This window comes from Chrysemys picta, chromosome 15, assembly GCF_011386835.1.
Source record: "Chrysemys picta bellii isolate R12L10 chromosome 15, ASM1138683v2, whole genome shotgun sequence".
NCBI classification, from domain to species: Eukaryota; Metazoa; Chordata; order Testudines; family Emydidae; genus Chrysemys; species Chrysemys picta.
Genome location: NC_088805.1, coordinates 18,196,976 through 18,220,789, shown reverse-complemented (window position 1 = coordinate 18,220,789; position 23,814 = coordinate 18,196,976). Strand labels below are relative to the sequence as shown.

At 43.3% G+C, this 23,814-nt stretch overlaps 1 protein-coding gene across 14 annotated transcripts in view; it reads left to right on the top strand.

The window, feature by feature from the left end:
* The first annotated feature begins 2,460 nt into the window (after positions 1–2,460).
* The window catches only part of ARVCF (ARVCF delta catenin family member), a 437,864-nt gene continuing 416,510 nt past the window's right edge, over positions 2,461–23,814 (top strand). For 7 of the 14 annotated variants that reach the window (XM_065568005.1, XM_065568006.1, XM_065568000.1 and 4 more), the window contains exon 1: positions 3,377–3,663. The gene's annotated coding sequence lies outside the window, so the exon portion shown is untranslated. Of the gene's footprint in view, positions 3,150–3,306; positions 3,664–23,814 lie in introns of those variants that run through there. The other 7 variants (XM_065568009.1, XM_065568004.1, XM_065568001.1 and 4 more) reach the window with 7 other exon arrangements.

The window sequence follows — 23,814 nt, the reverse complement described above, 5'->3', positions numbered from 1 at the left end:
TTGGGAAGTAATGTCTTAGAAAATGCTTTAGAATGGTTGATTAGAGTACAGTAAAACATGTCATAAGCTATCACTCAAGAGACCAACCATATTGGTTGTTTACCAGAGGTGGATCTATAATAAAGGACAAATAAAATATGCTGAGATACTTTAAGGTGGTCTTTTAAGACAGGAGGTTTCTTAATAAGGATGGTAGTTTGAATAGGTTTGAATGTAATTTGAATGAACTGTGTTCCATGGAAACTTGATATGTTGTCTTTGTGATAGTTTGGTCATGTTTTTCTATTTTAGCATTTTGGTGTGGTATCCCTTCCCATAATAAGACTATGTTTTTGTAAGATGCTAATAAGGTCTTTTAGTTAAGGAATCTAGGGCAGCAGTTCTTTCTTGCTGAAAGTATTTAACCAAATTAGAAATGCTTCTTTGCTTGATACCTATTAAACATCCTCTGATGTTAAGGCTCTGCATGTCTTCAGTAGAAGTTGCATCCCTGGAGAAGAGGAAGTGGCAAATTCTCTATGGTTTGAGAATGTAGATAACTGTGTTGGCTTTCACTGATAAGCCACATATTTGCCTGTTTTCTATATGTTTGAGAAATTTGATTAGTTTTACTAAAAAGAAGAACAGGAGGACTTGTGGCACCTTAGAGACTAACAAATTTATTAGAGCATAAGCTTTCGTGGACTACAGCCCACTTCTTCGGATGCTCTAATAAATTTGTTAGTCTCTAAGGTGCCACAAGTCCTCCTGTTCTTCTTTTTGCGGATACAGACTAACACGGCTGCTACTCTGAAACCTTTCATTAGTTTTACTGTGGCATTTGAAGACTTTGTTTAAGGAGGTTTCCCAAAAGCAGACCATTAAGGGGTAGCTAGATTTTAGGGTGACCAGACAGCAAATGTGAAAAATCAGGATGGGGGTGGAGGGAAATGGGAGCATATATAAGAAAAAGACCCCAAAATATCCCTATAAAATCAGGACGTCTGGTCACCCTACTAGATTTAGTGGGGCTATTGCCCATTTAATCCCCTGCTTCTACTTCCTGTGCCTATAGTATTTTCTTTTCTCCCTCAAAAGCCCTAGTTGCTATTATGTCCTTTGTTAACCTCCATCTTTTGAGGAACTGCATGTAGCTTCTATTATTAACCAAATTACAATAGTCCATTCTCAAGTGGATACTGATCACGTGTTTGTTTTGAGTGCATTCAGTGAAAGAAGTGGTAGAGATTCTGAGAAAGGGGTTCATAGGCCACTGGTGGTCTGTGAAGCACTTGCTGGTTGTCTACAGAACTGAATGGTCACATGGTACTGGCTCTTTCTGATTATTTCTAGATGTTTCATTACATTAAAAGAGCTAAAAGAATACATTATACTTTCCTAATTTTACAGTAACTGCCTATATGGAAAATTATAGCCACAACAGGGTTACATAATTGTGAATGTGAGGGGAAATGTTTCACACAACTGTGATTTAGAGAAGACATGGCCTATAGGCTGTTGTGAGGCTTCTGCTGAATATGTCACTTGACACTGATGGTTTGGTTAGATAGATCCTACAAGCACTATGTACATAAGTCCTACTGAAGCCAAGGGAAATTCCAGGCAGAGGGCTCTTACAGAATCAGGCCCATTATTTACTACAGAGTTTACCCATCGGCAAAGTTATAATTACACTGTTGTATCTCACAAGGGTTTTGTCAAGAAGACTGAGATTTTCAGAGGTGATTAGTGATTTTGGGTACCTCCATTTTGGGTTGCTCAGTTTGACAACAGGAAAAAAGGGCCTGATTTTCAGGGGGTGTCAGATTGAGGAAAAACCCGAAGATGTGATAAGTGAAATTTAAAGGCTTAACAAAAAAGGGCAAACAATCATAAATTTGTTTAAAAATCATAAATTTTTAAAAGACTGATTTTTGGCCCCTCTAAATATTTGAATGCTTGGACTTAGTGATGCTGAGTTTATGTATTATGCTGGTGCCATAAATCCTTGCACAACCCAATCCTATATCTTGGCACTCAAGTCTTTCATTGAAATCAATGCAGATTTGGGATATCTGAATGCATGATCAGGCTCCTGTTTGTTTGGCTGCTTGGACTTTGGGGCTAAAAGTTCTTGCTGTCCGGATGTCATGTTTCCTTTTCAGTTTGTTACATGTGCTTTAGAATCTGCAAAGTGCAAATCTATGGTGTTTCAGAAGGATTTTTAATACCATGTTCTGTTTTGATCTTTTGTTAATCACCATCGTATTTCAAGTGATTAAACAAATTAAAAGCATTAAATCATAATGTATTCCTAAACGGAATGGGACCAGTGAACTTCTCTCTCACTCCTAGGGGAGGTTAATTCCACTTTGACGGACACTCATGCTGTCCAATGCCAAACTGCGCTAGCAGCCAGTGACCAGACTAGAGGAACTTCACCAATGAGATAGTCGTTGCTGGGTTTAACAAAACAAAGATGCCCAATGGGAAAAATCATGGCTAGCGAGGACTGCGTCGTTTTGTTTGCTGACTGCAGACGGACAGCTGCGAACTAGGGGGCAAGAAGCAGCAGTGGCAGGACCATTTTCTGGATTTGGAGCACAATTCAGCTATTTTCCACCCCTATCTCCTCTGCTCCCAGCACAGACACACTAATCAGCCTTGCTGTCCTTAAAGGAGGGAGGGGAAACCTGAATTCCTGTTTCCATCACTCAGTATTTTTACCCCCCACCAAAGTTTTACTGATAAGAAAGGATTAACGCCCCCACCCTGTAATAGAGTTGGAAGGATGAATAACAGTACACGCTAAGTTACAAGATCCAACTGCGTCTCTGGTGGGCATCTTATCGAGGGTCTTTTTAAAAGGGCGTGGGGAAATTAGGCGTTATACAAACTTTACAGTTGACTGTTTAAATGTAAGCCCTAAGGGTGTGTGTGTGCACAAAACCCTTTAAAAATACATTATTCCTCAACCTCTTTTTTGGGGGGGGAAGTAGACTTTTGGGGAGGACTATAAGGAAGGTTGTTTCTCCGTGAGAGATGAAGAGCGCCAGACCCTGGATGTGGGAGTGGAAGACCCTATAGAAAGATAATGGCAGCAAGTTTATTTGTCTTTTAAAAAGAAGGAATCTTAACTGTGTTTTTTAAAAAGAAAAGCAGCAAAAAAGGTAAATGCAAAAAAGGGTTAAACACTCCTTCTCTTTCCTCCCTTTCTTTCGATAAAGAGGTTTTCTTGAATACCCTTTGTAAATGAAGAGGGAGAAATTTAGAGGTGGGAGGGAGGAAATTCAGCCCGAGTCGGATGCATCTAGTACGTTGGCTTGGTGGGTAAGAAGGGAATTGAATCTGAATCCGACGTACCCATTGTGATCTCTGGAGAGGAATTTATGAGTTGGGGGATGGAAGGAAATGCAATTTAAATCGAATGCACCTACAGCGTTTTCTCTGGGGTCGGGGAATGAGTGAGTAGCAGGCAGTGGTGATCTTAGAGATATTTTCTGTTTCTGGAAAATGAAAAGGGAGAGAGGAAGAGGTTGGTTGATCTACTGCCGATCAGTTGCTGAGTATTTTATTTAAGAGGGTTTGTTTGTTTGTTTTTTTGGTACACCCTCTTCCTTGTGATCCTGTGAAGCCAGAAGAGGCAAGGAAGATAAGCTGAGGACAGAAATAGAAGAAGAGATGGTGAGCAGATCATTGGGCTTGGGGGAGTGAATGGACTGTATCACAGTCTTGTATCACAGATCTTGTAGGGTGAAGAGAATTTAGGATGACTTTGCATCAGGGTTGCAGACTAGCTTTGTTTGCTTAAGGTTGCAGTTCAGGCTTGAAATAATACATATTTGTTTGTCCTGTGATATACAGCGAGGAGCTGATCTATGTGAATTGCTAAAATTACAAATAGCCACCACACACACATGCAAACGGTAAATAAACTAATACTGTGTTAATTCTGCAATATGATAGGCAGCTCTTGTCATAGAGGGAAGTCATTGCTCAGGTTATTTGTGGCGTGCATAGGAGATGAGCCTCTTGCTTTGTAGCAAAGAGCAAGCAAAACTAACCTTTTTATTTTAAATTGTGAAATGATTAAATCCTCTTACAATCTTACCAGCCAAAGGAATTATTTTTACTTTGCATTTTTCTCTGCCGTATTACTTTGCATAGTTATAAGCTAATGTTTCCAAAACTTGAGCAACTCTTTAAAATGTTCAGATCAAGCATATAAAAGGCAGAGACCATCTCTTTTCCTATATTGTATTGTATTAGCTGGATTCTTCTAAAACATTTATTTCTCAGTTTTTATAATGTACTTTTGTGCCTAATTATGGTGAACTCCAGTTTTTGTTCTTAACATGTTAAAAAAAAATACTAAGCTGAATTTTGCACAAGTCATGTCACTTCATGTTCCAATGATGTTTATTTTTTTCAAACATTGACTGCATGACCTCTACAAATTGGTGGATACATATTTTTTTCCTTAATGTAGTGAGGATTTTTTATGGTAAAATTCCTGATCCCAAGTGACAGAATATTGACATTGGCTGGTTGTATCTTCCTCTGGATGCAGTGCTGCAGTCTGCACCTATTTCAGCTTCTATTGATTTAAAGAGATATCTTACTTACAAAACTGTAGACATTCTGTATTGTGGAGGAATGGAACCTGACATTTTACTGTCTCTAAAAAATGTTAGAAGAAACTGGAATAAGGAAAAAATGCAGTTTCATATTGAGTCTGCTTTGGAGCAAATTAGGATTTGTTATATTAAACTAGCACTGCATATGTATGATGTCTGAAGAAATTGGAAGGCTGGATAATTCATAGTTTCTACAGGAAAACAACTTGTGATCTACGTTATGATCCCAATAATGCAAGATATTTAGATGGATGGTTGTTAAATTTATTTTAAGCAACATCTCTGTAAATGGTTGTCTGAAATATTTAAATTATATGCCCCATTAGGCAAATGGGTTTCTTTCCTCTGCCAGGCTAGGGGAATGTATTTGGTGGGCAAGGTTGAGAGGATCAGTACAGTTTGACTGTATAGTTATATCCCCATGTTTTGTCTAATGATGCTTAGGCTTTGTTTTATTTGACATTGGTTGTTATCCCTACAAAGTTGCCTTTGCTGATTTGATATTATTATTACATGGTTCCTCTCAACATAAATAACTAAAGCAGTGGATTTAACCATAGATTTGACCTGATATTTAGAGGTAACTGATGAAAAATTGTTTCCCGTTGCTTGTGGTTTTCATCTGTTCATTCAAAATTGCTGCAGTGGAATTTTGTTTCAGTAATTCTTTATTATTGAAAGGACCAATAAGTTAGCAAAATGCAGAATTATTGACAGGATATAGAGTTTGTCAGTAGTGCACTGGGAGAGAGTAGAATGCTTCATTTTAGTTGTACTTTATATTTTGTACAAGCTATAATGAAGACTGGCGTTTTATCCTAGAAGTTCATATATATGCATATTACAGTTATATAAATGAAAGCATCTACATCTTATTTTATGTAATGCAATAAACACTATTTCTGCATTGTTTCTGGTAGATTTAAATTTGCATGTTAAACTGTATACTATCAGAAAACCTGTCAGAACTGTTGTAGTACCAGATTTATAATTTGCTGCTCTTAATATTTTATTATGTGGGTATAAATCATTGACGCAAATGCTGTAAACAAATGCCTTTATAGCTAAGAGTGAGACTACATTTAGCTTATCCCTTTCCAATTTAAGGGAAGTATGACAGCATGTTATACAGTGGATTGCTTTAGTAATAACTATCAGTGTAATCTCCAAAGCAGAAGTTCCAATCAAATATTGCACTCCTGCCTCTCTCATCTACATAGGAGATCAAGGGCCAAATTCTGTTATATTAGTATAGATTGGATTCAGTGATCACTCTGGGTTTACACCAGTCTCATTTAAAGTAGAATCTAGCTCCTAGTCTTTATTCTAAATTGACATCTCCATGCAGTTCAGAAGAGTCAGTGATCAAAGAATTTTATCTTCCTAACACAAAACTCTTAGGACACATGCAACTAGACAAATATTGTATTTTCTCCCAAAAATAGATAGAAATATGCTATTGCTATAATATTAAAAACAAGAAAAAAGATATCTTGAGGTATTCTCCTATTAAATGCCAGACTAGGTATGGTTTACATATGTCATGTAATCGATAAGTAAGGCTAAGATTTTGGCATGGGTAATTTTAGTCAAAGTAAGGGACAGGACATGGGCAATAAACAATAACTCATGGAAGCCAGAGCCCCACCGCTTGGGGCTGACAGCTGGAGCCCCGTCTCCCAGGACTTAAGTCGCGGAGGTCATGTAAAATCACGGACTCTGTGACCTCCGTGACCAACTCATAGCCTTATCAATAAGCACAACCATGTATCTCAGCTATCTTTGGAAAGCAGTAGAACTTGACCTGCTTATTAAAAATAGGTCTTTCCCTATCCATTTTAAAGAAGCCAAAATAAGTCTGAAAAACAGTGGCACATGCATTTCATTTTCTATTAGCCCTTTCCACTTCCTCGACAACCAAAACCAGACAAGCCACAAAACCCCTTCAGGGTTTTGGGGTTCTAACTTCTGTGATCTAGCTCAGGGATGAATCTGTGTGATATTCATAAGACTGGGATATTATTTAAATGAATCATATTCCTTTTGTTATCTATTTCTCTGCAATGTTTTAGGAGCAGGCAGCAAAATGTAGTAAGCTCCAATTTTTTGAAAGGCTGGCAGACAGCCATTTGGCAATCAGATTTTCACAAAGTGGCCTTTTGGTGTGCACAAATAGCTTATAATTTAATGTTAAATGAACAGCATCTATTACCCTTCATTGCTTTATAGACCTAGTTAGGACATGAGACAAAGTGTCTTTCATATAGTCTTGGTTACATTCATTAACTGCCATTATTTCACTGAAGTTTTCTACTTTGACCCACAAATATGCCTGGAAATGGTGGAGAGGAGAATGTGGAACCATGGGGAAAAGGAATGAGGGCCCTAAATTATTTTCATTTGTTATAAAGGACACTTTAGTTTTCTTAATCTAGTCACTGAATTCCTACTCCTACTAAGAACCAACTGAGTACAGCTTCTGGTAAGACTTGCCATTACTGGGAGTGTATCACTGTTGATACTATAGTGGTCAGCCTGTGAAAATAAATCTAACTACTGAAGGTGCTATCATACCACTAAACGTTGTGTATTTTGGCCTATCAACTTATCCATTTAAACTCATTATTGTAGTCTTAAATTATGTTCAAAAGGATTCAGGGTGCTCTCTTTGAACATATTTTCTCAAGTTTAGATTCTTATTTACATATGTAATCTGCTTTGATGAATACAGAATTGTATGGCTTATGACCTCATCACCTCCTCCTCCTCCTCTTAGAGTGAACTCCAAAAGAGTCAAGTGCCCCCAAATTAATGGAAACTCAAATTTTTCCATCTTGAGTTGTCTAAGGCTTGAGGGGCTGAGTGTCCACAATTCTAGTTCAAGTCAATAGTGTTGCCAGATGACAAGCACCTATGAAAATTAGGACCCCCTGTGTGCCAAACTGCACAGTGAAAATTGCTGGACACTTTTGAAGAGGTTTGCCTAAGTGTTTACATTTTTAGAAGTGTGAATTTTTGTTTAGGCTAGAAAATACATAATTTCTTTCTTTAGCATAACAACACCCGTTGTGATTCTAAACCTTTGTAGTGCAGCATCTCTCTAAATATCCCTTTACTAATGCAGCTACCCCTCACTCATCTAAGCATTACTCACCCAACTAGTGTAGTTCCTGAGTAATCAGTCGCTATGGCCTGCAGTGAGACAACTTGAATAAGGATTTGGAGGCTCAGATTGTGTTTTTGTAATTTTACAAAGCAAAGTTAGGGTTCTAGGTCACAGGATCAATTCTGACTAGATTTGATTTGCTTATAACTAAAAAGTAATTACCATGCAACACCTCTGATGGCCTAGTGAAATGAGAAGTCGGTCTTACTCTATTTTCTGGTGCACACGTGCTCACCTTTGTAGCAGTCTCAGAGATCCATAGACTGCATTAGCATGGAGAAATTGGAGATAAATGAGTTTTGGCCTAAGAGATGGTTCCTCCATTTTAGATTTGGGGCAACTAGTGGGAAGCTTTCACTGCTGCTGCACTGGTTTTGAGGTTAGAAGATTTCAATTTCCAATATTGTAAATATAGCACTATCCATGGGCACTTAGTCCACTTAAAAATAGAGGGAAACGATACAATTATGTTGTAACAAAATAGTCTAGAATCGTTGGATACATGTAAAGTGGGACTATTGCTACAGCCCCATGAAGACTCTGGCACAAAACCCCATGATTTTAAAACACTGAATAATTTGATTGCATTGAGGCAATATTTCAGTTGGCTAAAAGAAATGTTCTTGAAAAGTTGTCCTCCTCTCCCCCCCCCCTGAAAATGTCTAATAACTAGTGATGATAATACTTTATCTTGTACAGCATTCACTGTAATCAGTAATCCTCAGGTAAGATAAAAGTGTAATGGTAAAAAGACCTCATCACTGAAGTCTGTCTTTTGGTTTAAGTGACTGATTTGTGTGTTTGGTGTCTGTAACAGAAAACTACTTAATCCCTTTGTCTTTTATCTGTGCAATTTACCTGGTGGCAGTTTTACAAGGCATTAAGATTAATTAAGAAAACATGGGGAAAATGGTGCGTCTCTTTTTTCATTTATCCACTTTATACTGTACTGGAAGACCATTTTGTGAAGTTGGAAAATGTGCACTATGCTATGTCTCACCAAAATGACAGCATCCTTAGACATTTTAAGATCTTTATTCCATAAGGCACTTGACTATACTGTTTTAAATCTTCTGTACCTTTGCTACCATTTTTTCTAATTATGGTTTCCCTGCATCTTGTGGACATGCTTTTTTATTTCAGAAGCTTTTACAACGTTTCCATGTGCTACAGTGTGGAAATATGCCAGTGCACCACTGATCTACTAGCTTCTGATTTGTAGGTCAGTGAGAAATTGAGATTTTGCTATCTAAGCAGTATCATCTCTTTGCTGGTTCAGTGCTTACATGACATTTCAAGTTGGCTAAAGATTAAAAGGACACTGTTGAGGTATCTTTCACAATTTAATTCTTTATTTTTTATTTGTATACTTATTGCTGTCATGTGACCTTGGAAGCTTGAAATCTGAAGCCTTACTAACCAATTCGTCCTCCAGAACAATGGTTTACTGTGTGGCTTCTTATGGTTTATTTAAGAATACTGAAGCATTTAGTGTGTTGGGAAAAACAATGATGAAGAATTACATTGCAAGAGTGAACATTGCAACTTGGTGTAAGGGGGAAAAGCAACTAGATCAATTTTGGCTCATGGAACTTTGACATTATTTAATTATGGTAAAACTCAAGTATTTTATTTCCTCTCTCCCCTCCACCCCTTTAGAACTGTGCATTTATTAGTCTTAAGAGCGTATGGGCAGAAGTCTCTTCCTCCTCATGCAATCATAGGACTGGAAGAGACCTCAAGAGATCATATTGTCCAGTCCCCTGCACTCATGGCAGGACTAAGTAGTATCTAGACCATCCCCGACAAGTGTTTGTCTAGCCTGCTCTTAAAAATCTCCAGTGATGGAGATTCCACAACCTCATGTATTGACATTCTTATCTATGGACTTCCAAGACCTTCATTCTCAGTTAGATACATTTTAAGTTACTTAATTGGTGGATCCTTACACCTAAACAGTCCCATTGAATTCATTTGGGCTCCAACCAGGCGTGGGTCCTCCTGGGCAGAACACTTTGCAGGATCAAGGCCTCACTCTATATCTTGCACTTAATGTTGCTCAGGAATGGATTTTTTCCCAACTTATTTCTGGTGGCACAGAAAATGCACTAGGTACTTTCCAAACAGAAAAGGGAGTACAGTCCATGTCCCAAGGTCACTTACAATCTAAAGACAAGTGGCATGGGAGGAAGGTTATTACATTACATTTTTAATGTAGGTTAATATATAGTTTAAATATGATTTGTAAACTGTTTGTTGGCAATAAGTTTGAGGAATATTTTTCAAGTCCCCTATAGTTACCTCAGCAGAGGAGAGTATTCAGTGAAGGAATTCAGTGTGGAGAGAGAAGAGATCTGAAGGATGAGCTCAGGAAAGTTGTTCCATGCATAGGGTTGGAAATTCTCCTTTAGCCCAAGTGACTAGACCTGTGCTTTCGGAATAAGATGATCTAAGTTAATCCCTGTAGTTGCCATAAAGTTCTGAGTGGCAGCGATATGCAGCATAATGACAAGGTCCTAGGTGGCCACAGACTTGGTACAGCATTGTACATTGTTGTCTTGTGTGCTTGTTTACATTACAAAGTGCACTTTTGGAGATCTAATAGAAGTGCACACTTGGTAGTTTTGACAGTGTTCAGAACTCTGAACATTTGTTAAAACAAAATCTAAAAATTCAAGATTAATACCTATAGAAAAATGTATTAGAAATGTTTAAAATCTTGACCATGCTTTAAAAAATGTATTTAGGGAGACTTCCCAATTGGCTCCATTTTGAACTGTCTAATTGGAAATGTGTTACCCTCTGGGAATACTGCAAGTTCAGAAAGGTATATTAAATCAGTCCAGAGCAAAGTTAGTTGAACTGGGATTTTTTTTTAAATATATAAACTAGATAAATGATTATCCTTGCAAAAAACAGCCCCAGGTTAATTGTGGGTAACAGATACAGTGTAGATGTTTCTTAGGTTCTAGAAATTAATCTGATTTGATATACGCATTCAAATATAAACAAGTACTCTTCTTTCAGCTCCAATGAAGATATTTCTTTGTCGGGGAAATACATCACTTATCACTGTAATGATGTCTTTGCTTAATTCTTTTTTTTTTTTTTTTTTTTTGCAGTGTTAAACAAGTTAGTGAAACCAAAGCCACTCTAGCCAGGGATTTAATAGTCTGTTAATCAATTGTTATGGCAGCACAATTTCTGCACATGACTTGGAAGCATATCAGTGTAATTCCTCCATGGGGCTTTTTCCATTACAATACACAATTCCTGCTTAATGGGGGTTATGCAATGAGAAAGTGTCACCTTTATTTTTTGCAATTAAGTCCTTGAGCATTGAATTATTCTGATTATGGACAAGAATGGAAGGGCTCATCTAGGTATAGTAGTCCTATGAGTAGGGCCCTACCAAATTCACAGCAATGAAAAACGCATCACGCACCGTGATATCTCTCTCCCCCCGTGAAATTTGGTCGTTTGTGTGCTTTTATTCTATACTATACAGATTTCACGAGGAGACCAGTGTTTCTCAAATTAGCGGTCCTCACCCAAACAGGTGTTGAAGGGAGGACACAAGGTTATTTGGGGGGGGGGTGTCACGGAGTATTGGGGGACTCAGGGCCCTGCACCCCCGGCTTCCTGCGATTCACCATGACTCTCAGCCAGCCAGTAAAGCAGAAGGTTTATTTGGATGACAGGAATACAGTCCAAGACAGGTCTTGCAGGCACAGACAGCAGGACCCCCTCAGTTAAGTCCAGCTTGGGGTCCCAGGGCATCCCAGCCCACCCCCCTTTGGGGGGGTCAGAGCCATCTCTGCCTCCCAGCCATCTCTCCAGCTCGCTTCCAGCACTCTGCCTTCAGCGACCCCTCCCACCGCCTTTGTCCAGTTTCCCGGGCTAAGGAGTCACCTGGCCTTCAACCCCTTCCTGGGTTCTCATGTTACACACTCAGGTATGCGCCCTCGGGCAGACTCCCATCCTCCAATGCAGACTATCCCAGCCACACTCCCCTGTCAGCATTCACAGACCACAGTGAGAACAGGCCCAGTTCGTCACATCTCCCCCCTTCGAGACCGAACTGAGCAGGGTCACTTTAGCCAGTGACCCGGGGAAGTTCGAACCCTCCCCCGTTCCCATGGATGCCCCCGCATCCCTCCCATTCCTTGGTGAGAATTACACCAGGCCCCTTCAGTTTCACGCCCCCCCTTAGGTCGGGGGTGCTTGATGGCACTCGCCGTTCGCATGTGGGAAGGTTTATGCGGCCTGTGCCCTTTCCCCACCCCCATACCTCTGGGGTTCCAACTGGGCTGTGGTCTTCTCCCAGCGCTCCAGTCTGGAGGTCTGTGCTTTGGGCTCTCTTGGCTTAGAGCCGTCCTTTTAACCTTGGCCACCTTCTGGAAAGGATCCTTTATGCTGGGCAAGGGTCCTAAAGCTGTTTTCCCCTTGTCCCAGGCCTTCCTCCCCCTCTGACAGGGGTCACAGGATCGGCAGTACTGTCGGACAGTAACAAAGACCCCAGGCCAGTAAAAGCTCCGTAGCAGCCTCTGCTGGGTACGCCAGGTTCCCTGGTGCCCTGAAAGGGGAATGTCATGGGCCCGGCACAGCAGCTGGCGGCGATACTTCTGGGGTACCACCAGCTGCCTCCTGATCCCCCCTGACTCCATTTTCCCTGGGGGAGCCCATTCTCGGTACAGGAACCCCTTCTCCCACAGGAACCTTTTCCGGCCACCTCGTCCCATGGTCTGTACCGCATTGAGGTCGGCCAGGTCCCTTATCTTCCGCAAGGAGGGATCTCTCTGTAACTCGGCCTGGAACTCAGCAGCTGGGACAGGGATGGCCACCTGCTCTTTCTCGCCCGCTGGGTCCGAAGCTGCAGCCTCCCTGAGCCGTGTCCCTGGGCGTTCCCTCCCCACCAGGTTAGGGTCCTGCGCCTCAGGCAAGGCACCCCCCCCAAGGTCAGGGCGCAGTGCCCCTCGCCGGCTCTGACTGCGGGTCACAACTAAGGTGGTCTGGGGGCTGCTTGGCCAGTCCTCTAGGTCCCCCCCCATCAACACCTCAGTGGGCAAATGGTGGTGCACTCCCACGTCCTTGGGGCCCTCCTTGGCCCCCCATTTCAGGTGTACCCTCGCTACGGGAACCTTGAATGGGGTCCCGCCCACCCCGGTCAGGGTCAGGAGGGTGTTGGGCACCACCCGATCTGGGGCCACCACCTCGGGCCGGGCCAGTGTCACCTCTGCGCCCGTGTCCCAGTATCCATAAACTTTCTTCCCATCCACCTCCAGGGGAACAAGGCACTCGCTCCGCAGGGACAGCCCCGCGCCAACCCTGTAAACGGCGAACTTTGAGTCCGGAGCATCTGGCCCCCCAGAGAAGCTGGCCTGGGGCCCTTCTCTCTCTTGAGCCGTTGATAAGCTGCCAGCCCCTCTTGCATGAGAAGCCTGCCCCTCGTCCGTCTGGGCCTCTACCAAGTTAACCCGGTGCGGGTTCGGTCTGCTCAGTCTGTCCTTGAGCTTGGGGCACTGGGCCCGAACGTGGCCTCTTCGGCCGCAGTAATAGCAGCTCATGTCCCGTGGGTCCCCTCGAGCCGGTCGGTTGTCCCTGACGCTGGGCATTCCCCGTGGGAGGGGATTCCCCATATTCCCCCTTTGGGAGGTCCCAGGGTGACTCTCTCTCTGCATCGCGGCGGGCCTGTTCCTTTGGGGCTCCTCCCTGCCACCCCCTGACCGGCTCTTTACAAACTCATCAGCCAGCTGCCCTGCGTGTCGCGGGTTCTCTGGCTTTCTGTCCACCAACCACAGCCTCAGGTCGGATGGGCACCGCTCATACAGTTGCTCCAGTACCAGTAGTTTAATCAGGTCCTCCTTCGTCTGGGCCCCACCAGCCCACTTGCTGGCGTATCTTTCCATGCGGACGGCTAGTTGCAGATATGAGATCTCAGGGGTTTTATCTTGACTCCGGAACCTTTCCCGGTACATCTCAGGAGTCAGCCCAAACTCACGTAGCAGGGCCTTTTTGAATAGTTCGTAGTCCCCTTTCTCTGCCTCTCCCAGTTGGCGGTACAATGCCACGGCTTTGGGGTCCAGTAAGGGGGTAAGGACCCGGAGTCTGTCCGCGGGATCAACCCGCTGCAGCTCGCAGGCCGTCTCAAAGGCCTCCAGGAAGTCATCCATGTCCTCCCCCTCCTTGCGTGGGGCCAGGATGCACTTATCAAAGCTCCGTGCAGTCCTGGGTCCCCCCTCACTCACCGCAGCCGGGGGTTCGCTGCCCTTCAATCTCGCCAGTTCCAGTTCATGCTGACGCTGTCTCTCATTCTCCTCCCGTTCATGCTGATGCTGTCTCTCTTTCTCCTCCCGTTCACGCTGATGCTGTCTCTCTTTCTCCTCCCGTTCATGCTGACGCTGTCTCTCTTCATGCTGTCTCTGTTGTTCACGATCCTCCAGCTCTCTCAGTTTTAGCTCTTTCTCCCATTCCAGCCAATTCCGCTCCACGGATGCCGAACGTCGCCGGGAGGATCCTCTGCTGGCCCGCGAGCTTCGCCGGGAGGGTCCCCTGCTGGCCGGGGGGGTCACGGCGCCCTCGGTATTTGCTGGGCTCCTCCCCACCCTTCCCCTAGGCATAGGAAGGAGGGGTCTCGGGAAGCCCTCAGCAGCCGGCTGACCACTCCCAGCTGGGACAGACACTGGTGCCTGCGCTGCATTTGCCAGGCTGCTTCCCTGAGACACAGGGATCAGTTCATTCGCGCGATCTTCCGCCTCCAGCCGGGCAATGAGCTGTGCTTTGGTGAGCCTCCCAATGCACAGCCCCCTCTGCTTGCACAGCTCCACCAGGTCGCTCTTAAGCCGCTTGGCATACATCTTCCTGCTGGCCACTCACCGGCCTGTGTGCTCACAGCTCCCCACAGTTCCCAGGGGGCCCCCTAGTGTGCCAGTCCTTCTCGAGGTCACCACCTCTCTGCCAGGGTCGAGCTGCAGACTCCTCCGCCCCTGGGACCACTCGCTACGATCCCCCCGGGGGACCCTGTTACTGCAAAAGTCCTTCTCGCTGGTCACACACTCCCAGGGGTAATAACCGTCTCTCTCTCACTCTTCAGCACGCCTGGTCCCCGTCAATCCCCCTTCGTTTTACTGCTCCCCAGTCACTTACTGCAGGAAGCGCCGTCCACGGGGTGCAGTAGATCCCGCCGCTGCCACCAGTTGTCACGGAGTATTGGGGGACTCAGGGCCCTGCACCCCCGGCTTCCTGCGATTCACCATGACTCTCAGCCAGCCAGTAAAGCAGAAGGTTTATTTGGATGACAGGAATACAGTCCAAGACAGGTCTTGCAGGCACAGACAGCAGGACCCCCTCAGTTAAGTCCAGCTTGGGGTCCCAGGGCATCCCAGCCCACCCCCCTTTGGGGGGGTCAGAGCCATCTCTGCCTCCCAGCCATCTCTCCAGCTCGCTTCCAGCACTCTGCCTTCAGCGACCCCTCCCACCGCCTTTGTCCAGTTTCCCGGGCTAAGGAGTCACCTGGCCTTCAACCCCTTCCTGGGTTCTCATGTTACACACTCAGGTATGCGCCCTCGGGCAGACTCCCATCCTCCAATGCAGACTATCCCAGCCACACTCCCCTGTCAGCATTCACAGACCACAGTGAGAACAGGCCCAGTTCGTCACAGGGGGTCACAGTTTTGCCACCCTTACTTCTGCGATGCCTTCAGAGCTGGGCAACCAGAGAGCGGCGGCTGTTAGCCGGGCACCCAGCTTTGAAGGCAGCGCCGTGCCAGCAGCAGTGCAGAAGTAAGAGTGGCAGTACTATATCATGCCATCCTTACTTCTGCGCTGCTGCTGACGGTGACTTGGCCTTCAGAGCTGGGCTCCTGGCCGCAGACACCACTTTCCAGCTGCCCAGCTCTGAAGGCAGCACTGCCGCCAGCAGCAGCACAGAAGTAAGGGTAACAGTACTGCAACCCCCCCTTACAATAGCCTTGCGACCTCTCCACAATTCCTTTTTTGGTCAGGACCCTTACAGTTACAACACTGAAATTTCAGATTTAATTATCTGAAATCATTAAATGTATGACTTTTAAAATCCTATGACCTTGACATTGACCAAAATGGACCGTGAATTTGATAGGGCCCTACCTATGAGTAACAGATGTTACTACTGTGTGGTTTAATTAAGCAACAATGTTCACCATTGCTGGGTCTGCTGCTAGGTAACTAGCTGACTTGTTAGACAGCTGAATGTACATAAGAGGATCATATTAACTTATTTTTTAGTATTTTAAAATTCAAAAATGAAATCCTTTATAAACCACATTTTAGTAGCAAGAGTTGGAGATGCCAAAATACCTCAAACTCCTGGCAGCCTCGTTCTAAAGATGGTTAATAAAATGTGGGATAATTTGGGATTTGAGAATCTCAGTCTGAAGATGGCACTTAAGTGGATTTCTGTTTGCACTTGAAAAACGTTCACTTGAGTTGTTAGCAGCTATAGGTAAAGCCCACCACTAAGATTAATTAATCTAAAAGATTCTAAAAAAAAATCCTTTTGGTTATTTTGTGCATTGGACAACACTTTGTCAGTTTCACGTTAACTGACAGTTTAACTTCTTGTGATATGCACTAGCATGACAATATCACTCATGTACTGACCTGGGAACTCATGTACATGTTTCTGCAAGAGAGCATTTACCAGTAACAGCAAAACTGAACCTGAAAGTTGAGAGGCATTAGGCAGGAGTATGAACAGAGAAGAAAGTAGTCCCAAGCATTGTTGGTATTACTGTTCTGGGGCTTGCAAGAGAACTTTTTGAATATCAGCCAATATACAGAAAACCCCCTAAAAATGTTTATTAGAAGAAATTAAAAAATTAATGATGGGCTGTTTAAATGGTGCTTTTGTAGAAAATTGAAGTTTAAAAAATGTAACTTGACAGTATCCCTTTAGAACTTGTACAGAAGAACCCTTTGTAATTATTAGTGTAATTATTTTTAGTGATGTCCTGCTCTTCACTTTGAGGCATCTAGCAAGTCTTTCTAACTATGTATATCAGAATTTACTTTATTTAATTTAAAGGTTAAATTGCTGGAAGTACAAAACCTTTTCCCTCTTGTGCCTCAGCCTCCACTTTGGGACCAGAGTGACATTGAATTGTGTCACCACTACACAATAGTTCTTATTTGCTACATGTAATGGATTCAGGTCAGCTGTAAAATCCTTGGATGCAGAATGCTTGTGTGTGTTTACTATACTTATGATCAGATCACTTTATCTCTATTAAACTTTTCAGTAGTTCTTACTCTGTCACTTGAATTAGCAAATAGTAATCTGCTACAATATATAGTATGGAAATTTTGATTTAGAAGTAAACTCTGTTAGAAAAGGAACCCCTATTAAATACCGGCCTAACATTCTTGACAAAGCTCTAAGGCAAAAGTGTGATGCAAGAAAGCTTTATTCATGCCAATTTGCAAAAAAGCTAAAGCCCATGATGAAACTTGCTTGGTGACAGTTTTGCAACTATGTAAATAATAAACACAAAATGCTCCTAAGGTTTCAAAAGCAAAATTTTACTGTAGGCAAGACCCATAGATGTAAGAGTTTTCCAGTAAGTTTAAGATGTAATCTCTTTCTGTCCTCGAATAAGTATCATATAACTTTCTTTTATCAATATAATGCCAAGTGTAGTGTCAAATATGAATCCTGACAAACTGGCAATGTTCAGCTTCCATGTGCTGCAGGCTGGGTCGTGCCATGCTACTATAACTACTCCACAAATTTTTAGTCTAGCTCTTCTTTAATTCAGCATGACAATACAAGTAGTGAGTTATTGATGGCAGCTAAAGTGACACCATTATGACTGTAATCAATAACCCACCTGCTCAGAATAACAACTACCACCAGAAACATATTTTGTATTGATTCAGAAATCTATGCCTCCTTCAGTTACCCCACTTTGTTACTTCCTTGATTTATACAACAAAATCTCTACTTTAGACAAGCTGTTACAGAGTTAAATACTAAGAAATGATGGCATATCCAGATGTAAATTACACAATAAAGATTTCACTATAAACAGAAATACCACTTGCTAAATTCCTGTGGGTTCTGATTCAGGACCAAATGCTTCTTTACGCCAGCCTGCAAGATAATGTAAATGAAAAGCCATATTTAGACAGTGCTTTAAATGGGGTTTGTGACAATGGAAGCCACTAAATGGCCTTTCGAGATCAAACAGTTCTAACTAAGCTTGGGACCTTGGTAAGATTTCCTGATCACATTCTAGCTCCCACCTCAAATTAAAATTAAACACACGTGTGTACCCTCCCTCCTCCCTAACTTCACTGTTCACCTTTTTCTTCTATTTCTCACTAATTGAGGAAGTTCTCATAAGAGGAAACCATTTTAAAAGATTGTTGCTCTCTAACTACCTCTTCTATGCCTAAAACTGTTGAAATTCAACAAGAGGTCCAAGCTATGTCCAGGATGCCAGAAACTGCAACGTAATTGAGAACAAGATGTAGGGCCACTGGCAACACATCCTTACCCTCCAATCCCTGGTTAATTTTACAGTTTAGCTGATTAGGCAAGTGAGCCCATTGGCAAGCTACCATACAGATTTATTAAATGGAATAAAATCAGCTTAGAGGCTTTCAGAATTTGAAAAGAAAACTTGTTTTAAAGTTTTATTGTGAATAATCTCAGCATGTGAAGTGTTCCCTCAGCTGCAGATACAATGGTCCATATAGTTTCAGGTATACTTTATAGACTTTGCATTTAAAACTGATTGAAGAAACTTCAGACTGAAAACTCAGATCTATATTCCATTCTGCTAGTAATCCATTCATTAGTTTAGCTCCTGTAGATGTAAAACCTTTACTACCTATACAGGGCTGGATTAACCTTTTGTGGTGCCCGTCCCCGCCCATGCCCCACCCCCGCTCTACCTCTTCCTCCCAAGGCCCTGCCTGCCACTTGCACAGGGGGAGGGGGTGGAGAAGAGTGAGCGGAGGGTGAGGCAGGGAGGGGGCAGAGCACAGGCAGAGTGGGGGGCAGGGCCCCTTCTGAGTTTGGGCCTGGTGCCATTGTAAACCTGGTACTGTACTTATAATGTAAATAAGGCCTTTGCACCAGAAGCATCCACAATTTGCTTCAAGTGATCACCAAGTAACTTCCAGATCTTTTTGTTGACTATCTTCTATTCAGAAGTAGCCCCGGAAGCTGTAATTGTAGTGGGCTCAACAGTGGCAATATTTTTCAAGAGGGGGATTAAAACTTTAAAAAGGAAGGACGAACACCCATAGAGTCATTGCACCTGAAGGAACAAAGTAAGCAGCTGTTGGACTGGGGGGAGGGGTCCTAACCTAAGAAGTTTGGTCAATAAGACTACTGAAAGCATGTGGTGAGAAAACTTTGCTTTGAATTTAACAGTTAGTTAAGTTAGGTACCAGTTGTGTTTTATCTTTATTTTTCTTATAAACATTTCTGACTTTTATGCCTCATTACTTGTACTCACTTGAAATCTCTCTCTTTGTAGTTAATAAACTTGTTTTATTGTTTTATCTAATCCAGTGTCTGGGAAACTCCATTTGGGGTGGCAAGTTGTATGCATATTATTTCTATTAAAGACTGAGGGTGTGCTGGGGTCACCCTGAAATATAACCAAGGCTGGCGAGAGCCAGAGTGTAACTCAGAGTGTGGCTGGCAGGCTGCAGTTGCACATAGACACTCAGGGGTGTGTCTTACATGCTGGAAGACTGTGAGCAGCCCAAGTGGGAACTCCTTTAGCAAGGCATCATAAGGCACCCAAGATTGCAGAGAAAGGGTGCCACAGCTGCTCATTAGTCTAGATTGTACCCTGGTATGTCACATTCACCCACCAGCATGTGAGAACATATTTTCTGTTCATATCTTGTCCTGTGCAAAAGAAAGATACGTTCTTGGAAAAATCTTTGCCATGTTAGCCTTTCCAGCTAATCCTTCACTCTGACATGTTTAATAGGTGATAAATGTACTTTTCAACCTCTACAAACGCTCATTGTATTGATGATTATTGCATTCCTTATCCATGCAAGACTACCTGGTCAAAGAAACAACCAAGGCATTTAACTTTACACAGGAAAGTGTTCATCAGGGCTTCAGAGCAGAGAGCCATTACACTGGTACTACTGAATTTCAGAAAGATTGATGTTTACATGGTCACTGATGTCTTACCACAGAATTGTGGTTTGTTACATCATTAAGAATGAAGGAATTATAAGACTTCTCAAGGAGGTTTTAATACAAGGGATGAAAGTAATATGCCAGACAGTATTATTCTTGTTTTTTAAAAAGTTAATGGTTTTGAAAATTAGAAATCAACATAAACACGAAGTATTATTGGTCCTTGTGGATTGAAAGGATAACCTGTGAGTTCACTTATTGCTAAACAAATACCTGCATTCAGCTGAACAGGAAGTAGCACGGGGTTCTCTTTTCCAAGGGATGTTTTCTGATTACATTGAAAAGATTTACTACCTTCTAAAATGAGAAGTCCTGTTGTCATCTCTTGACATCTATCTCCAATTCTACTGAAATTGACTGAGGAGACAGCAAACTGATAGAGGCATTTCCTTAGCTGCTGTACCTTCCAGCTAATGAGAAGTTCAATTCTGAGAATTGTTCCAAGTTTTGCAGCCTATACTTAACTTTGAACAAGCAGGATGTAATTCATTTTGATCAGATAATTCAATATTATGTTGAAGGAAGATCAGTGGTGAGTTGGCAATGAAATGGCAGATTAAATTCAGTGTTGATAAATGCAAAATAATGCATATTGGAAAACATAATCCCAACTATACATACAAAATGATGGGATCTAAGTGAGCTGTTACCACTCAAGAAAGAGATCTTGGAGTCATTATAAATGGTTCTCTGAAAACATCTATTCAGTGTGCAGTAGCAGTCAAAAAAGCGAACAGAATGTTAGGAACCATTAAGAAAGGGATCAATAATAAGACAGAAAATATCAAAATGCCATTATTAAATCCATGATACGTCCACATCTCAAATACTGTGTGCAGTGATGGTCGCCCCATCTCAAAAAGGATATACACCCCTACCTTGATATAACGCTGTCCTCGGGAGCCAAAAAATCTTACCACGTTATATCAAACTTGCTTTGATCCACCGGAGTGTGCACCCCCTCCCCCCCGGAGCACTGCTTTACCGCATTATATCCAAATTCGTGTTATATCGGGTCACGTTATATTGAGGTAGAGGTGTATTAGAATTGGAAAAGGTACAGAGAAGGGCAACAAAAATGATTAAGGGTATGGAACAGCAACCATATGAGGAGAGATTAAAAAGACTGGGAATGTTCAGCTTGGAAAAGAGATGACTAAGGAGGGATATGATAGAGGTCTATAATATTGTGAATGGTGTGGAGAAAGTGAATAAGGAAGTGTTATTTACCCCTTCACAACACAAGAATCAGAGATCACCCAATGAAATTAATAGGCAGCAGGTGTAAAACAAATAAAAAGAAGTTCTACTTCATATAATGCACAGTCAACCTGTGGAATTCGTTGCCAGGAGATGTTGTAAATGCCAAAACTGTAACTGGATTCAAAAAATAATTAGATGAGTTAATGGAGGATAGATCCATCAATGGCTATTACCCAAGATGGTCAGGGATGCAATCCCATGCTCCGGGTGTCCCTAAACCTCTGACTGCCAGAAGCTGGGGATGAACAACAGGGGATGGATCACTTGACAATTGTTCTGTTTATTCTCTCTGAAGCATCTGGCACTGGCCACTGTTGGAAGACAGGATATTGGGCTACATGGACTATTGGTCTGACCAAGTACAGTTGTTCTAATGTTCTAATAGCTGAATTCAGAATAAATGGAATATATGAGAGCCTCTTAGTGATTGGTCTAGAGAAGACCATACTTTGGCTGGGACTTTAAAAGATTCTTAGGGAGTTAGGCACCAACTCCCATCGACTTGATTTATAGGCTTTTCTGAAAGTTCCAGCATTAGGATATGACCCTTAAAATAATGTAGTTTTGGTAAAACTTACTGAGATCTGAGGTATTTTATTATAATTACATTCTTAAAGATATTTTTCAGAAAGTCCATCGGCAGATTAACTTTATAAATATGTGCCAAATTCCCCAGACAATCTGGCTAAGAGGAGCATTTAGCATACTGGTAGCCTAAATTTACTTTATTTTTTCTTTAGGTCCTCGGACACCCTAACATACACTATGTTGGTGATGTCACATTAGCCATGGAACCTCAAGGAAGCTTGAAGGCAACACGTTATAGGGTTTTTTCCCCTGCATGTTAGTTTTAACTATGTGCACAGTTTTGCAAACTGAAAAATATGAAGCCCCTTTTTTAGCCAGCTTATTTTTACTCGCTGAGAATATTTGTAGGCTTTCTAAAAAATCCATTTGCAGTTTTTTTATAACTGTGGAGAAACTCTAAATACCACTTCAGTTTATACTAATGAAAGCTGCATGTCTAAATCCAGGCTCCAGTTAAGACTGTAGCATTTTAAGAGTATTGAAATCTGTACCTGTCTAGGGCTGCCTCGTGGGTTAGGTTGCCCACAGTTAAACAGATAAACTTAGAAACAAGGATAAGCATCCTTCCAAACAGTTCCTTTTCAGATTGAGCAAGCTGTTTTTATTTCCTTCTCTGCAGGAGAGCAGTGTTTCTGATAAATGTAGCACTGTGTGTGTCAAGTCCTGTTCTGCCAGAAGCCTTTCCTCGTCTTAGTACACTGAGCTTGGTTTCTCTTTTTTTTCCTGGTTTATATCTGTTTTACTCTATAACTCAGCTTTCCTTCAAATCTTCTTGACTGAACCTAAAAATAAAAAGTCAGCTCTTCATGCTTTGGGTGTCACAAGGGCAATTAAACGTTATCTGGGCAGAAGTTGAAAGTTTCACGGTTAAAATGTTGTATTGTTTGTGAAGGACACAACCAAGGTATGGGCAGGGCCGGCTCTAGTTTTTTTGCCACCCCAAGCAAAAAAATTTTTGGCTGCCCCCCACCCCAGCCCTGGGCTCCCCCCGGACTCCCTGCTGCCCCAGCCCTGGGCTCTTCCCCCCCCTCCCCCCGCATCTCCTGCTGCCCCAGAGCTGGGCTCTCCCCCACCCCACCCGCACTCCCTGCTGCCTCAGCCCTCGGCTTCCCCCCACCAGTGCTGACTCCGCCTGCTCCCTCCTTGCCTCCAGCCGGTCTGGCGCTGGCAGGGTCGGGGTAAGCAGCGGGGCTCCTGGGCCACGCCTCAGCTCAGGGTCCCTCCAACCAGAGCTCCCGCCTCCAGGATCAGATGGGACCCGGGAGGGCAGAGCCAGGGGACCGCCCCGGCAAGAGACTGAGGAGCCGGAGCAGGGCAGCCCCAGAGGGAGCGGAGCCCCGGAGAGCGGGACGTGGGCCCCACACGGCAGTGCCCCGGGCACCGGTCCCCACTATGGCCCCGCTGTTGCTGCTCCTGGCCGCCCTGCTGCAGACGCTGGGTGGCTCGGGCCGCTTCGCCCAGCCCCGGCTGCGGCGCTATGGGACGGCCGCTGTGCGGCACCTGTAGGCGGCTCTGTGCACCCTGCAGGGCAGCCCTCAACCCGAGTGTCCCACGCTCGGATCCTGCCCGGCCATAGGTGCTGGCGCTGCTCCCTGACACGAACCGCAGAGGCCCCAGGGTGCCCCCAGTGCAGGATGCGCTGCTACTGCCAGGGCCAGCTCTAGCCGTTTGCCGCCCAAAGCGCGCGCACACACACACAAAAAAGGCTGGCTGGAATGCCGCACCTGAAAATGTGCCTCCCCAAGCACCTGCTTGGTTTGCTGGTGCCTGGAGCTGGCCCTTGGTATGGGGCAAAATCAACAAAATCTCATTTTAGGAACCAGGAATATACATTCTGAGGTTTCCATGTCCAATATTTCACCTCAATTCATGGGTCAATCCATTAAAGCTGGGCCTACCATACCTTCTGTTAACTTTAGTGGGGAAGCTTGCTGTATTATGTATAGAAAGTACGGAATTCACAACTTGTC